Raw genomic sequence first — 17390 nt, 5'->3', positions numbered from 1 at the left:
TGAGAATAGTCTAGAACCATCCTCTCTGGAACCACCTCTCAGGTAGTTGAAAGCAGCTATCAAATCCCCCCTCATTCTTCTCTTCCGCAGACTAAACAATCCCAGTTCCCTCAGCCTCTCCTCATAAGTCATGTGTTCCAGACCCCTAATCATTTTTGTTGCCCTTCGCTGGACTCTTTCCAATTTATCCACATCCTTCTTGTAGTGTGGGGCCCAAAACTGGACACAGTACTCCAGATGAGGCCTCACCAATGTCGAATAGAGGGGGACGATCACGTCCCTCGATCTGCTCGCTATGCCCCTACTTATACATCCCAAAATGCTATTGGCCTTCTTGGCAACAAGGGCACACTGCTGACTCATATCCAGCTTCTCGTCCACTATCACCCCTAGGTCCTTTTCCGCAGAACTGCTGCCTAGCCATTCGGTCCCTAGTCTGTAGCTGTGCATTGGGTTCTTCCATCCTAAATGCAGGACGCTGCACTTATCCTTATTGAACCTCATCAGATTTATTTTGGCCCAACCCTCCAATTTGTCTAGGTCCCTCTGTATCCTATCCCTGCCCTCCAGCGTGTCTACCACTCCTCGCAGTTTAGTACCATCCACAAATTTGCTGAGAGTGCAATCCACACCATCCTCCAGATCATTTATGAAGATATTGAATAAAACCGGCCCCAGGACCAACCGCTGGGGCACTCCACTTGACACCGGCTGCCAACTAGACATGGAGCCATTGATCACTACCCGTTGAGCCCGACAATCTAGCCAACTTTCTACCCACCTTATAGTGCATTCATCCAGCCCATACTTCTTTAACTTGCTGACAAGAATACTGTGGGAGACGGTGTCAAAAGCTTTGCTCAAGTCAAGATACAATACATCCACTGCTTTCCCTTCATCCACAGAACCAGTAATCTCATCATAGAAGGCGATTAGATTAGTCAGGCATGACCTTCCCTTGGTGAATCCATGCTGACTGCTCCTGACCACTTTCCTCTCATGTAAGTGCTTCAGAATTGATTCCTTGAGGACCTGCTCCATGATTTTTCCGGGGACTGAAGTGAGGCTGACTGGCCTGTAGTTCCCAGGATCCTCCTTCTTCCCTTTTTTAAAGATTGGCACTATATTAGCCTTTTTCCAGTCATCCGGGACTTCCCCCGTTCGCCACGAGTTTTCAAAGATAAAGGCCAATGGCTCTGCAATCACAGCCGCCAGTTCCTTTAGCATTCTCGGATGCAACTCGTCCGGCCCCATGGACGTGTGCACGTCCAGCTTTTCTAAATAGTCCCTAACCACCTCTTTCTCCACAGAGGGCTGGCTCTCTACTCCCCATGTTGTGATGCCCAGTGCAGCAGTCTGGGAGCTGACCTTGTTCGTGAAGATAGAGGCAAAAAAAGCATTGAGTACATTAGCTTTTTCCACATCCTCTGTCACTAGGTTGCCTCCCTCATTCATTAAGGGGCCCACACTTTCCTTGGCTTTCTTCTTGTTGCCAACATACCTGAAGAAACCCTTCTTGTTACTTTTAACATCTCTCGCTAGCTGCAGCTCCAGGTGCGATTTGGCCCTCCTAATTTCATTCCTACATGCCCGAGCAATATTTTTATACTCTTCCCTGGTCATATGTGCAACCTTCCACTTCTTGTGAGCTTCTTTTTTATGCTTAAGATCCGCTAGGATTTCACCGTTAAGCCAAGCTGGTCGCCTGCCATATTCACTATTCTTTCGACACATCGGGATGGTTTGTCCCTGTAACCTCAACAGGGATTCCTTGAAATACAGCCAGCTCTCCTGGACTCCTTTCCCCTTCATGTTAGTGCCCCAGGGGATCCTACCCATCCATTCCCTGAGGGAGTCGAAGTCTGCTTTCCTGAAGTCCAGGGTCCGTATCCTGCTGCTTACCTTTCCTCCCTGTGTCTCGGCAGGTGTTCCATGCTCTGTGCTTCAGAGGGAGATGATAATCCCCCAAGGTCCATTTTTGCAAATCTGACTCAGGAGAAAATTCCCTCCTGACCCCAAATCTGGCAACTGGTTTGACCCTGAGCAAGTGGAAAAGACACACCTGCCAGATATCTTAGAAAGAGGTTTCTCTATACCACTTCAGAGCACTGCTCCATCCCATCCAAGGTCACAGCTCCCTCTGTAGTTAATGTCTGATGCTTCAGAGAAGGGCAACAAATAAAACAAAAAACAAACATGGGGGCTTCACAGAATTCCTTCCTGACCCCTGTAGATGACTGGCTGAAGCCCTGAAAGCATGAGATCTGATTACAGTCATTGTCTTACTGCAAAGTAGTGAATGTTACCTGTATGTTGATGGCAATCCCGTTCTCTACCTTCTTTCCAAGGACTTGGTAGTGAATGTTTGTTCAGTGTTTTATAGATGTGAAATCCTCTCCAAGTGCCATCCATGAGTATAATACAGTATAATACTCCTTTTCCGCATTTCTCCTTCCTAAGATTGTCCTTTTTACTAGATCTCTCTCTTCATAACTATTTACCACAGCTCTATTTTTAGACACTTTTTCCCCTGACAATATTTCCAGTCTCTCTAGGTCTCTTTTCATTATATCTCTCCTCGCTGATATTCAGACTCCGCCCCGTGACAGATCTTGCAACCCCACACAGTATGTTTGGGAACCACTATAATAAATCTAAGAATGGTTTATGTACGATTGTGTTCTGCTGCATGTGGCAAGCTTACCACAGCTCCTCCAAGAAGAAAAAAACAGTGGGGGGTGATTAAGGTGAATCACTGAGGTTGTAAACAACTCCAGAAAGGTAACAATCTTCAGGATGGTTTACACAGACTGGTTACAACTGAGTTACCAGAGACCAAGAGACAAACAAAGACTTCTGATATGAAAGGCTGAATTTAAACAGACTCAGGGTCTTCATTTTGATACAGGAAATGCACAGGACCTTCTGCCCACAGGGATTCCAATGCTGAATGGTTAGACTCATAGACTTTACGGTCCAAAGGGACAATTATGATAATTTAGTCTGACCTCCTGCACAACGCAGGCCACAGAATCTCACCCACCCACTCCTGTAACAAACCCCTGACCTATGTCTGAGCTACTGAAGTCCTCAAATTGTGGTTTAAAGACTTCAAGGTGCAGAGAATCCTCCATCAAGTGACCCATGCCCCATGCTGCAGAGGAAGGCGAAAAAACCCCAGGCCCTCTGCCAATCTGCCCTGGAGGAAAATTCCTTCCTGACCCCAAATATGGCGATCAGCTAAACCCTGAGCATGTGGGAAAAACTCACCAGCCAGATACCCAGGAAAGAATTCTCTGTAGTAACTCAGATCCCACCCTATCTAGTGTCCCATCACAGGCCATTGGGCATATCTACCGCTAGTAGTCGAAGATCAATCACTTGCCAAAATTAGGCTATCCCATCATGTCATCTCCTCCATAAACTTATCAAGTTTAGTCTTGAAGCCAGATAGGTCTTTGGCCCTGTCAGGATTCCTTCCCCACTCTGAACTCTAGGGTACAGATGTGGGGACCTGCATGAAAACCTCCTAAGCTTACTTTCATCAGCTTAGGTTAAAACTTCCCCAAGGTACAAACTATTTTACCCTTGGACTTCCACTGCCACCACCAAACTTTATCTGGGTTTACTGGGAAACGTTGTTTGGACACGCCTTTCCCCCCAAAATCCTCCCAACCCTTGCACCCCACTTCCTGGGAAAGGTTTGGTAAAAATCCTCACCAATTTGCATAGGTGACCACAGACCCAAACCCTTGGATCTTAGAACAATGAAAAAGCATTCAGTTTCCTTACAAGAAGACTTTTAATAGAAGTAAAAAGGAATCACCTCTATAAAATCAGGATGGTAAATACCTTACAGGGTAATTAGATTCAAAACATAGAGAATCCCTCTGGGCAAAACCTTAAGTTACAAAAAAGACACACAGACAGGAATAGTCATTCTATTCAGCACAGTTCTTTTCTCAGCCATTTAAAGAAATCATAATCTAACACATACCTAGCTAGATTACTTACTAAAAGGTCTAAGACTCCATTCCTGTTCTGTCCCCGGCAAAAGCATCACACAGACAGACACAGACCCTTTGTTTTTCTCCCTCCTCCCAGCTTTTGAAAGTATCTTGTCTCCTTATTGGTCATTTTGGTCAGGTGCCAGCAAGGTTACCTTTAGCTTCTTAACCCTTTACAGGTGATAGGATTTTTCCTCTGGCCAGAAGGGATTTTAAAGGGGTTTACCCTTCCCTTTATATTTATGACATATGTTTACATTTTTTTCCTCCACTTGGAATCCATCTTGGGTCAGACCTGGGGAAGAAGGGGAGGAAACGGCTGCCAGGGTAATTTTGTGGCTTCCACCTTCAGCCAAAGCTAATCCCATGCCTTTGCTTTCAATATCCCGCAAAGCAATAATTTTATTGCTCACTACTCTACAACCAAGATGCTGAAAAAGACACAGTGCTCAGGTTTCAGATGTACATGGTGTTCGATTAGGTTTGTGCACCGCAGTTTAGTGGTAAGGACGTCCATGTAACAGTTAACCAATTCTCTGGCCTTCTCCTGGTGGGCCAGGGGCAGGATTTTTTTCTGATGGGTACCTCTGTGCACTACTCAGTCTCTGACCCCTGGGCAAATTTTGCCTCCAGAGTCAGGACATGGGCAAGACACACCTCCTGGGTACTTCAGGGATTCATGATAGATCTGTGACACCGGTCACTTGCCCACCAATCTAACCCCATAGTCCACTCCCTGACTTGTTGGAGGATCTCAAAAGGCTCTTCCTTCATTGCCAGCTGTTTGTATTCAGCAGAGAGTACCAGCAGGAGAATGTTTTACGCCAGCTGGTAGACCCAGAGGCAGGTGTTTCTATTGAATTTTTGTTCCTGGGAGTGCTGTGCCACTCTCAGCTTCTCCTTAGCAAAGCCCCCTACCAAATCCAGTCTCTCCCTCAAGTTGAGGACACACTGGATTACAGTCTGGCTCAGTGGTGTAGTTAGGAGTGGAAATTTGGGTGGGCCCCGACTTACGGGTGGATGGGCAATGACAGACTGTGCGAGCCCAGCTTCTCTCCCGACATCACCCACTCTGCCTAGCTCTGGTGCCCCCAGACACAGGGCTTCACCTGCCAAGCTGTGCACACGCATGGGGTGGCTCAGAAAATGGCAAGGTAGAGCAGCCGGAAAGGAGCTTTCTGAAGGGCGGGTGCATAGCTCCGTCCTGGATTTCAAGAGTCCGAGTGATGCTGTGGCAGCACTACACCCCTGCCCAGATTTGGGTGGGCTTGGATGCCAAGTGGGTGGGCTGCAGCCCGCCCGTGTCTATGCCCCTGTTCTGGCTAGAAGTGTCTTGTTCCTGCCAAGACTGCTGTAAAAGACCCAGTACCCTCAAGGATTATCTTATGTACAGCAATTCCAAAGGCGAAAAGCTGGCGGAAGATTGTGGGACCACCTGGATTGTGAGCAACAAATACAGGGGCGTTTTGTCACAATTTGGGATTCTCAAGTTACATTTTTGCAACATCTCCAACATGAATGGATGGTTAAGCTGCTCTATCAGGCCATCTGTTTGTGTGTAGCAGAGGTTTTAAACAACTGAAATTTCAGGAAAACTCAGACCTTGTGTGTTAACTGGGATGTGAAAGCTTTGCCTTGACCTGTCAGGAGCAATGCTGGAAATCCTAGCAAATACTTGCATTAATTGGGTAGCTATTGTCCGTGACGTTGCTGAGCACAGAGCTACTGCTCCAGGGTACCAATTGCCGTAATCAGCAATCACCAGAATAAACCAACAGTGGCTTGAGTTGGGTCCAGTGACCCCATGTGGTCTACCCCAATTCTGTGAAAAGGTCTGCTCACCAATGGAAGAGGACTGAGGGGGCCCCAGGGGCTGGCTGGGGGTCATCACTTGGCATTCTGGAAAGTAAGCACAATGATCTTTGATGTCACCATAAACCCCTTGCAAAAACAACTGGGCCTGTATCTTTTTTGGGGTCTTCTCCGCTCCCACATGACCAGACTACAGTACGTCTTGGGACAGTTTTAACACCTGGTTCTGATAAAATTTAGGGATCAGGAGTTGTGTTTGGTCAGCCCCATTTTTTTTCTCCCACATCACCCTCACAAAGAGATCCACTTTGAGTTCAAAATGGGAATACTGGACATAATTGTCAGGATCAACCAGCACCGCATTTGCCCTAGTCAGCCAGCCATGTAGCCGGCTGAAGACTAGATCCTCCCTTTGATTTTGGATGTAGTTGAACCCCTCCTCCAAGACGAGTGGGTTGTCCCTAGGAGGAGGCTGTTCCTGTGGCTTCTCCGTAGGGAGCTCCAAACTATACTGCACAGCGACCCTATGGGTTTGTCACTGTTCCCAGCAGGGCTTTGGTTTGGAACTGGACAGCTCGGGGCTGGAAATGGGGAACATTTCTTTTAGCTTAATCGCTCCTTGAGTCCTCAGGTTGAGTGCCAACCCTGCCTTCCCAGCCACGCTCACACGACAGGTTACAGGACTCCAGCCCTGCACCAATACTGTCAGGTAGGCTAGGTGTTGGGCCATGACCACCAATATTTTGCTCTCCTGCCCCTAGGATAGGGCCAAATGTCCCCATGAATACATCTTACATGCACATATCTAGAGATTTGTAGAGCTATTAACTGCTCTTGGAGGAACATCTGCCCCAATCTGTGTCAGACAAGCCCAGCACCTCATTCCCTTCCCTGTAACAGGGACTACATAAGCCTTCAGCCCAAGCAGTTCGCCACACATTTCTGAGGAACAGAAATAGCCACAGACACACTGTCTATAAGGGCAATCTTAGTGCCCAGGGCCATCTTGACCCAAAATGGAACAATCTAGGGACCCCCCTACCCCCATCTTCTCAGCCGGGTCTCCTTCCGTGGTCGGCCCTCATTTGTTACAGCTGGCCCATTGTAAGGGCTTGGCCTGTGTTTCAGTCCCGAGGGATACCACAGGTGCACACACTGGCCCAATGTAGCCCTTCACAAGGGGTTTTCTGAGGCCTGAGGCCCCTTCCCCATTGGACCTGAACCATGGATGTTCGATTGCCCCGGTTTCCCCAGAGGCTTATTCTCTATGTCAGACTCAGGAAGTTCTCTGTGAAGCATACTGCCTACTTAGTGGCGACAAACCCACTCCTGGGGCTCTGCTGGGGGAACTCAGCAAAACTGTTCTAATGTCACCATTTCCATTGGTGAACAAGTCTCTGATTTCAGCCAGAGAGAACACAAATCCCAGAGTTGTTGCTCTATTACCCTCCGCTGGGAGGCCAGAGCCAGTGGTTCATGCCAGAATGGCTGACAATAGCATCTTCACCAAGCCCTAGGCAGACTAGTATGGTAGCTTGAGTGTCCTATAGTCCTTTGCTGCCTCTATCCCTGGTGTACGATATGCTGGCTTGGCCTTTCCTGACATGTAGAGTTTTATCATTGTAGCCATTCCTCCCGGGGACACTGGTATTCCCCAGCCACCCACTGAAGAGTCTCCAGCAAAGCCTCAAGGACGTCTTCTAGCCCCATTTTGAAGATGACTCCTCCCTCCCACACAGGTAACCACAGCCCCGCACCCACCTGGGGGCTCCAGTTCTCCAGGGTTAATAGGCAAAGCATAAACTGCTGCTGCTCCCTGCTTCTTTTGCTGGCACGGTTGTTGTAGCTGAAGCTGCTGGGTCACAATCTGCTGCCGCTGCTGCTGTTCTAGCATGGGTGTTCACCCATCCATTTCAATGGAGCTTGAGGATCCATGGGTCTCCTGGGCTGTGGTGGAGAATGCAGGCAACGCCTACAAGTCAGGTGGGCCTGTCCTCCAACTTGGACAAAACAACCAGCCTCACCCAACTCTTCTTTAGCCTCCTCTTCTACACAAAAACAAGGCACGTGGAAAAGTCACAGTCAAAAGTCACAGTCACATAGTCCTGACCTGGGCTGATACTGCAGGATCCTTTAACTTCCTCCCACCCCACTCTCTGGTAGCCACAGGGACAGCCTGTCCTGTTGTAGCCTTCACCTGCTGCTGCTGCTAATACCTGTTTGTCTTTCTTCCCCCCCAGAGCTGGATCCTCTCTTACATCTTCCAGCTGGGAACCAGAGCCACTCACTAGCTGCTGCTTAACTGGATCAGCTGGTTCCCAACACCTGCTGCTGGGCTTCTCCTTAGGTCAGGCCTTGCTGCTCCCTGCTCTGCAGACACAAGGGGCAGCTCCTCCTGCTACACAGAGCTTTTGGAGCTGTTGGCTAAAGAAACTTGAGGGCTGTAAACAAAAAAACCTGCTCCTTTTGTTCTTCATCCCTTCTGTGTTCAGAGTAGCAGGACTTTGTACATTCCTTGAAAACACCTAAGATAGCACCAAAGAAAATACCACACTCCATCAAATTCTACTTCCAGCTGGAATCCCTAGGGACCTGAATTTGACTAGATTCTTTCGTTGAAAAGGGACAACAGCCCCAGTCAGGATTTGGGTTCCATTGTATATTGAAGCCTGTATAAATATGTAATGAAAGTCCCTGTCCTGCAGACTCTTGCAATGTAAAGAAATGTCTGAGTGACAGAGAGCACCCCACCCCACCCCAAGACCCAAATTACAGGGGATTCACAGTTCTGTTTATAATGGTATGGTTTGTATAAGTGCACGTGTGATTTTCAACTGCTTTTATCTCTTATAATGATATTTATGTAAGAGCTGGAGCTAATAGCAGAATTTACAGTCAGGAAAGGAAAAAGTGACATTGTCTGAGTGGAAATGAATGGTGGGAGAGAAACCACTTTCTTCCTAACCCAGGCCTGCTGGACGGAGCATAGGAGTCTCCTATAGATGAGTTACTATGGACTGTGGTTTCTGCAGTTACGTCTGGCTTTTGAAAGGATTAATCTGTCTCTCCAATGAGAGAAGGTTGGTATATTTTTTTTCAATCATACACCTGAGACAAATCTCTCTGGATCTGTGTGTGTGTCCGTGTGTGCTTTCCCATGTACACCAAAGAGTCTGTTTCAAAAGTTTCCATTGTTATTCAGAAATGTTTTAACTTTTGCAATAGCCAAGCATGTCTGGGGAGAGCAGATCAAATATTTTTCAAGCGAATAATAAGAACAAAATTCCTGTTTTGAAGAAAGCAAATTTGGAGGAATTTTCCTTTTTATGACAAAATTTCAAATACAAAATTTTGTTGTCATTTTCTAATTTTTATTTTCAAATATTACATTTGTTTTAAATTTCACACTTTTTTTGGTCTCTCTCTCTCTTTCTTTTGATTAGTGACTGAATTTTGTGCCGTGCTTCCAGCTGGTGTTCCATGCTTGGTGAACGTGCCCATACATCGTGGGAGAGCGTGTGATTGGCTCAGCTGACCCCCATGTCACACAGTGTGAACTGTTGCTCTGTGATGATACTGGGGCTAGGCTGACACACTGTACATGACTGACCATCTGCTTGTGGGATTCCCTATAGTGCTGGTGAGCTGCACCTGCCTGCCCCACCGCAATCTTTGGGCATAGGGAAAAGATTGGGGCTGGTGATTGTCTCTCTGACCATTGCAATTTGCAGCTGCTTGGCTGGGCTTTCCATTCCAGGGGTCCTGCGTAGTCTTTCTACATTGGGAAGGTGACCATCTACTAGCAGGGTTCCCTGCAGGGCTGCTGGGCTGCACCCTGCTCCCCATCTTCTCCTCATTATCCTTCCCTTCCCCCTCTTTCTTCTCTCCCACCCTCATCCCCACCTCCAACCCTTTCACAATCCACAGGGTTTATGATGGTGACATTGCTTTGGGTTTTGCGGGGTTTTGTGTCTGTGTGTCTGGAGGCCAGAGACAGTCCACGCTTCCCTTCCATGCCACTGACACACTGGAAAATACACACAACGGGCCCCTGCTGACCTGAGATTTCAATGTTCCATTAGATTCATACTGAAAATATCTAAACTTTTCCTTTCTACAGTTTTTAATTCAAAACTGTCTGAGTTTTATGGGACATGTCAACATTTCTTTTTGTGTTGAAATAAAAATGCTTTTGAAATTTCCCATTTCAGGAGGCAGGGAAACTGAGGCATATAAAGGCAATGTGAAGACCACACAGGGAAGTGATAACAGAGCCTGGAGTAGAAAGCAGGTCTCCTGACTACCAGCCTGGTGCTTTGTCCACTGCAACATATCTCGTGGTGATAGAGTTTAAGAGCTGCTCACCAGGCGGACAGACTTGCCAGTCTTGCCATAAACAGCCAGTTGTTAATTAACTCCATGGTAAATGCTGTCTGGGTGATGGCACCAGCGAGAGCTGTGAGGAACACGCTCACTGCCTGATTTTCAACAATAGCAGCCTGAGTTAGGCTTCCAAGTCCACCCTGAGTTACTTGCCTGCCGTCGTGTAGTTGGGAGTAAACGGGACTAAACAGAGTTTATCCACGTGTCCTTTGGGGAATATGGATTTCAGTTTGGGAGTTACCACTGTGATGGGTTAGACCCCCCTTCTGGGATGCCACCTGATGTACTGGGATTTCATTGAGCCTGCCCTGCTCAATCAGCCTAGGCTCCTTCTCCCTGCTTTGCTGAATGAGGCTCTCTGGCCTCTTGCAGCACACACACACACAGGTCGGGCGATGCCCTGCTCCAGACACAGACTGAAGTCAGGTCTGTGTGAGAGGACTCCCCCAGCACTCACACGCACACCCCTTTTTGGGAGATAAACCCAAAATAATATTGTCTTGCGTGGTATAGAAAAATCTGCACAGCGCAAGTGCATAAAAATCCGCCGTCTTCCTCAATGTGAAGAGAGATGTGCACACTTCTTGCCCCCCCCCCGCCAGTTAGAAATTACATAAACTGGGTTTTACTATAAACAAAAAATGAGTTTATTGACTACCAAAGGAGGATTTTAAGTGAATATAAGAGATAGCAGACAGAACAAAGCAGATTACCGAGCAAATAAAACAAAGTACACCAGCTAAGCTCAATATACTTAAGAAACAGATTACAAAATGTAATTTCTTACCCTAAATGTTATTTTCGGCAGGTTGCAAAGTTTCTGTGGTTTAGAGTTCCAGTTATATTTCTTTTCAGACTGGACCCCTGTCTCCGTCTGGACTCTCCACTTTCCTTCCCTTCAGGTGTCTTTAGCAGTCTTTCTTCTTGGGCAGACAGGCCATGGAGAGGAGGAGTCCCATTTGCCTTCCTCCCCTCACTTAAATAGGATTTACATGAGGGGGGAATCCTTTGTTTCCCAAACTTGACCCCCTTCCCTTCCATTGGAAAGATACAAGAAGTCCCAGGTAGTGTTTATTATCCGGTGACAAGACCACCTGACTCTGTAGTATCACAGCGTCTAGAAGTCAGTGGCAGTATGGAGCATCGGCAGGAAAGCCAAGCCTTTTCGCAGTCCATTGTCCTTGCTGATGGGCCATCCACTTTGTCTGGCTTTTCCATTGTTGTACCTGAAGTGTTAGCAGTGGGCATCACTCAAAGTAGCAAAGTTGAAATACAGATGCATACTCAATATTCCTAACTTTAGATATAGAAATGATACAGGCATAGAAATTGGATGATCGCATTCAGTAAATTATAACCTTTCCAATGAAATCTTACAAGACCCACCTTGCATAAAGTACATCTCAGTTATGTCCTATTCATATCATAAGCATATTTTCATAAAGAATATAGAGTGAAACATCACAGCCCCCCTTCTTTTTCAACACTATATCACTGCCTGCCTGATTCCCACAAGGGTTCAGCATTTGCAAGACTTCCTTATAATGATTTTCTCTCTCCAGCTGCACTTGGAGAATCCCTCCCCTTCTGTGCATGTGACCAACACCACAGATCCAGGCTGGGCTCAGGAAGTTCACAGTGTTAGTCCAGTGTCACAGATGTGCTGATGCCAACAGCTGGTTAGTACCATAGTGAATGCAGGGTCTCAGCTCCCTGCAGGAGAGATGGCTGATGTGGCAGACAGCTAGAGCCTCCTGCATGAGTTTCAGCAGCGTGAGCCATTAGCATCTCAACGCCTGCCTGATCGCAGGGATCTGAATCAATCTCATTGCTGCTCTGTGGCCTTCCAGCCCAGCCGGCTGAATTCACAGAGGACACTAAGGGGAAGGTGAATAACAGAACAACCTTAATTTCCTGCTACCTTCAGCTTTATACTTCTTCAGTATGGCCCCCTAGTGGCCTGTCTAAAAAGTGTCTCCAGAGAATAGGAGGGAACAATAGTAAAACATTCATTCAACCATTCTCTAAACATCAGCACAGAATATAAAAAAAAAAACCAGCCCAGTAAAGGCTGGACAGACTGTCTGACCTGTCAGCCTCATGCCAGGAGATTGTCTTTGCCAGGTAAAACACATGTCTGGCTACTAAATCCCTGAGTTCCTCAGGTTCCCAAGATCTGACCTAGCCTTTCAGAAAGGAGGGAGACTGTTAGATCTAGGCGGCTTTCTTCTCACATCCAGGTTCCGGAGGAGATGGTGGCTGGTCTATATGAGCAGGGGGATCATTACTCACAGGTTCAGCCTGCAGGTCGGGATCTGAATGCTCCAGAGATTTACCTGCTGAAACAACCAAGTGTCAGATGATACTCCAGAACTCAAATACAGTAAGATCGAGGGGTGTTCAGCTGTGCCTGTACTATTCCTTCTTCTGGGCGCCTTTCAACGAGACATGATCTCCTGTATTCAGCTCCCTCAGGGGTTTGATTCTGTGATGTCTGACAAAGTTTCTCTTCTGACGGCTTTAGGTTGTTTTTCCTCCCTTGGTAGCACTGGAAACGCAGGTCAATGTGGGTCTAAAAGTAAAGTGATGGTTGGGATGATGGACCTCAACTCAGCAACTCATAAGGGCTACATCTATTTGTCGAGGTGCTAGCCCGTATGGGAACAGGGCCAGATAAGGCCTGTGGGTTTTGTAAAAAGCTGTTTCACCATTTTTACTGGAAGTTCTGCCTCCCCATGGTTTTGTAAAGACTGGGATGTCACATGGGTGAAACTGCAGGGATGTGCAAACTTAACAGTTTGATACAAACTGAGAATCCTTATCAGAGAGGACTTGCTGTGGAATTCCATTGCAGCCAAACATGGATTTCATCCTGATCCCACTGTCTGTGATGTAGTGGTCAGCAGCTTGGCTAGTTCAATAAATCTTGAAAAGCAACCAATGACTAGAAGAGAGGTTCCATTAGCCAGCTGGAGAAGATCTTTCCGCCATAGTGTGTCTGGGGCAGGGAAGGTAACGATGGTTGTGGTTGGTTGGTTCTCATGTGAATGCAGATCTCAGAGTTCTCTTCTCTCTCTGGTACTTGTTCCTCAGGCAAGGCCACTGAACTGACTGTTGAGCTGTTTCTGTGCATTTGGGGCTGACTTGGTGGCCCCTGTGCAGTTTTTCTGGGGATGACTATTCTGGACCCCTTCAAAAACAGCCTGGGGTCTAGGCTAAGATCACCAGAAACAATGCAGTGCAGCTTCCTTGAGAAGTCCGATGTTGCCCTTTTGTCCAGACCTGTTTGCAGTGGGTCATAACTTCGCAATTCATCTGCCTTTGGTTTTTCTTTCACTTTGGAGAGTACGTCTACACCGTGATCGCAGGGTGTGATCACAGCTTGAGCTGACACACTGGCTCTAGCTTTAATCTAGCGAGCTCAGGTACCAGAGCAGTGAAGCCACAGTACCAGGAGCCTCATCAGCTCTGTACAAGCCCATCCAGAACCCTGTGCTAGCCTGGGACTAGCCTGTGTTGAAGCTTCTGCTGATGTAGCTTCACTGCTCTGGTACCCGAGCTAGGTAGATTAGAGCAGCGGTTCCCCCACTTTTTCCTAAGACTGCCCAGTAACAGCATTTTACTTTTCTTGTGACCCACCGTGACCTATCTGCACCCTCCACCCCAGCATCACAATACTGAATCCTGGCCCGGTGCATAGGGGAGCCCCAGGGTTGGAGAGTGAGCCAGCACCTCACGCACCCACCAGCAGCAGCTGCTGTTCCATGGGGCTGGGCTCGGCTCCCTGCTCTGGGTGTTGTGAGCTGGTACATGGGGTTGCATGACCTCTCAGGTTTGGCTCATCCTCCCCTCCATAATTATGGAGGAGCAGCAGGGCCAGACCCTGAGTGGTTCTGCAACCCCATGTGCCAGGTTGGAACATATGGAGTGGGGAGCTGGTTTTGACTTCTCCTGCAGGCAGCATGGACATTTCCCCAGGAGGTTCATATGCATATATATACTTCACTGATATTCTGAGCCTCACTCATCTGGGTTATGGCTTGAACATTTCCTGGGTCTGCTCTGGCCTCTGTCCATCAATGATTTGACCTGTTTTCTGAGACCTCACCCTTACTGATTAATTTCAGGCCTAACTTCCCTAATCCCTTTACTACTGTGAAGAGACATTGCTCATGTTGGCTCTGCATTGACCTGTGTCTGGGAATATCATTCATTTGGCAGAGGACCTCTTTACCCCTTATGACGTTTTCCCTTTGAAGTGCTCAGAGGCAGATGATTTGCTGAGCAGTACTTCATTGAAACAAAAGCCTCCAAATGCTTCTAGGTGTGATGAAAGCCCTCAATATGCAGATTCCCTCTTTGATCTTCTGGACCAGTCCAGATGCCTGATTTCTCCACGGAGACAAAACAGTCGGACTTCCAATGGCTCGAAACCTCTCACACAGGGTTGTAACCATCTCTCAGCTTTTAGCTGTTCTGTCTGCTGCAGGTAGAGAACACTGTCCCTAGCAGGCAGTTGCTGGACGAGAGAAGGTAGAAACAGGCCTCAGAGGCCTACAGGAACCCCTGGGAACACACTGTGGTGTGCAGCTGCTCTAGTAGGACAACCCCTGTGGACATGATGTGCAACTCAAGCCTGTCTGAGACCGGTGAATCTCTTGCCAACTTCAATAGTTGAAACATCAGGAATCAGGTCCCAGAATCATGAGACTGGCTTAAAGATCATGCACTGTTTTAAAGCAATACGTTTGGGTTCTTGTCTTTTGCCTGCTGTGTCAGAGCCTTTAGGGGGCCCTCTGTTTTCAAGCTTTTCTCCACAACCATGCTTCCACCTCCTGCAGCCGGCAGAGACATGGTGAAGTGAAACATGTGCCATGATGGTGGAATCACCCGCTGACAGAGCCTGTCTTCAGGAGAGTCACTAATGATGGCTATAGACCTTAGAGACTATAGACAGTCTTCTTGGGAAAATGGGAAGACCTTACTTCCTATGAAGGAGAGCATGTCCAAAACCATCAAATTTGTGTGTGTGTGTGTGTTTTTAATTTCTCATAAACACTTTTTGTTTTTCAATGGAAATCTAAACCCAAAACGATAACATTGAGGAACTTTTTGGTTTTTGAAAACCCCAGAGTGAAAAGGGGTGGGTTGTGCTGATTTGTTGTTCGGTGTCCGTCCCTTTTCTTTTCTTAGACTCAGGTCTACAGAGTGTCAGTCCTACTGAGCCTCAGGCCACGCTGTCTTCAAGGTTTTGGAGATGTACCCTACCTGTCCTGGACATGGTCCCTGCCAGCTTATGTGACACTGGCTTTGCTGATCTTGCTGCTGGGAGAGAGAGAAAATTTGTCTATCCAATTCCCTTCAGTTGCCCAGTTTTCAGTCTGGCCCGAAAGTCCTTGGACGAGGATCCACTGACCCAAGAGATGGTTTTAACAAAAAAAAAAAAGAAAGAAAGAAAATTTTCACAAACACTTTCCCAAATTTACATTTCATGATAATCCTTTGGGGTTAAATCAGTAACAGAATACAGGAAATCAGTGTGTTCCCAAAACTATGTTATGTAAAGTTTGTAATTTAAAAGGTACAGAAGTAAGCTGAAAAGGAAGATGTAGACTTTGCCATTCCGTTTGACACAGTTCACTGTTCCTGGCCAATGAGAGCTGAGGGAAGTGGCGCGGGCCGCAGGGACATGTGTCCACCACTTCCTGCAGTTCCTATTGGCCAAGAGCAGTGAACTACAGCCACTGGGAGCTGCGGGCGGCCATGCCTGCGGACGGTCAATACAAACAAACTGTCTCGCGGCCTGCCAGTGGATTACCCTGATGGGCCGCGGGCCTCCCGCAAGACACAGGTCGCCCACCACTGACATAGATCCACAGATTTTAAGGCCAGTTGGAATGACTAAATAATCCAGTCTAACCCCTGTACACATATCACTGGCCACCAAAGTCTCCCCTGTGTAAGCAGAGTCTGAATGAGCTCTCCCTTGACCTCTAGTGCTGAGCTGTGGAAAAAGACTTCAGAAGTTGATCTTGTTTGCACGGACTCACCCACCCTACCTAGGTGCTCAGCATGATGGGACTACTTGCCCAAATGATCACTTGTGGCTGGTGTTGGATCCCAAGTTTCCTTGTTATTGGGGCAGGAGCAATAAAGCCTTCTTATTCTTGTTGCGCCAACTGAGGGCAGCAGAACTGTACCTGGCATACCCTGATGGAGGGACTCACCCTCAACAAACGGCACTCGCTAGGCAGGGGACATAGGTTCCAAAGGCCAATGGGTTGAGAGAGGGACTTGGATTCTCTCTTTCATCTGCCCAGGGTCTAATAAAAGAGCTATTTTAGATTCTGTTGAGAGTCTTGTTTCATGCTGTAGAGCTGAAATCGTTTATATCTGGGTCTAAATATTAGACCTGCTTTGGGACAGTGTCTCTCTTGCAAGAGACTGAGCACTAGCAGTGAGCTCCCCCACTAACAGCTGAAATTATTGAGAGCTGTGTCAAGTATGGGGGCCTTGAAGACATCTTGGTGAGTGGGAAGCTGCCAGAGAGGTGTGGCTGGTGGAGAGGGCCAGAGCAGAGCCCCACAGAGGTGCGACAATTGGCTGTTGGGGCAATGAGCAAGTGCCTGAGTGGTGGAGTCTGTAAGGTGCTTCCTTACACTGCCCCCTTCACTCAGGGTGGGAGGTAAACTCAGCAACTGTGAGTGGGGTACAGAGAAGGGACTGGCACGTTAAGGAGACTTTTGGGTTCCTGGACTTAAGACCCTGAAGGGAAAAGGACACTGCCCAACTTACTTGCTCTTGTCTTTTGCTCATGGTTTGTGTTTATGAACCCTCATTGTGGTGTTTTCCCAAATTAATGCTGAGTTACTTCCCTCCTTTTATTAAAAGTTTTTGCTACACTCAGACTCTGTGCTTGCAAGAGGGGAAGTATTGCCTCTTAAAGGTGCCCAGGGGGTGGTGTGTAATTGTCCCAAGTCTCTGGGTGGGGCTCGAGTTTTGTGTTGTATTGTTGAAAAGGAACCCCAGATAATGAACCCGGTCCTTGTTCCTGCTGGCTCCACCTGGCAGAAGGGTTACACCTGCACAGCGCCCACCAACCTGAATTAGACCAAAGCGTAACAGTCCTTAGGAGAATAAACTATTGTGTGCACATGCAGAGATTAGGAGGGACTGAGGGGCACCAAT

Source organism: Eretmochelys imbricata, chromosome 1 (genome assembly GCF_965152235.1).
Source record: "Eretmochelys imbricata isolate rEreImb1 chromosome 1, rEreImb1.hap1, whole genome shotgun sequence".
Classification (NCBI taxonomy): domain Eukaryota; kingdom Metazoa; phylum Chordata; order Testudines; family Cheloniidae; genus Eretmochelys; species Eretmochelys imbricata.
The sequence above is the reverse complement of the archived record's forward strand: the minus strand, read 5'-3'. Positions refer to the sequence as shown.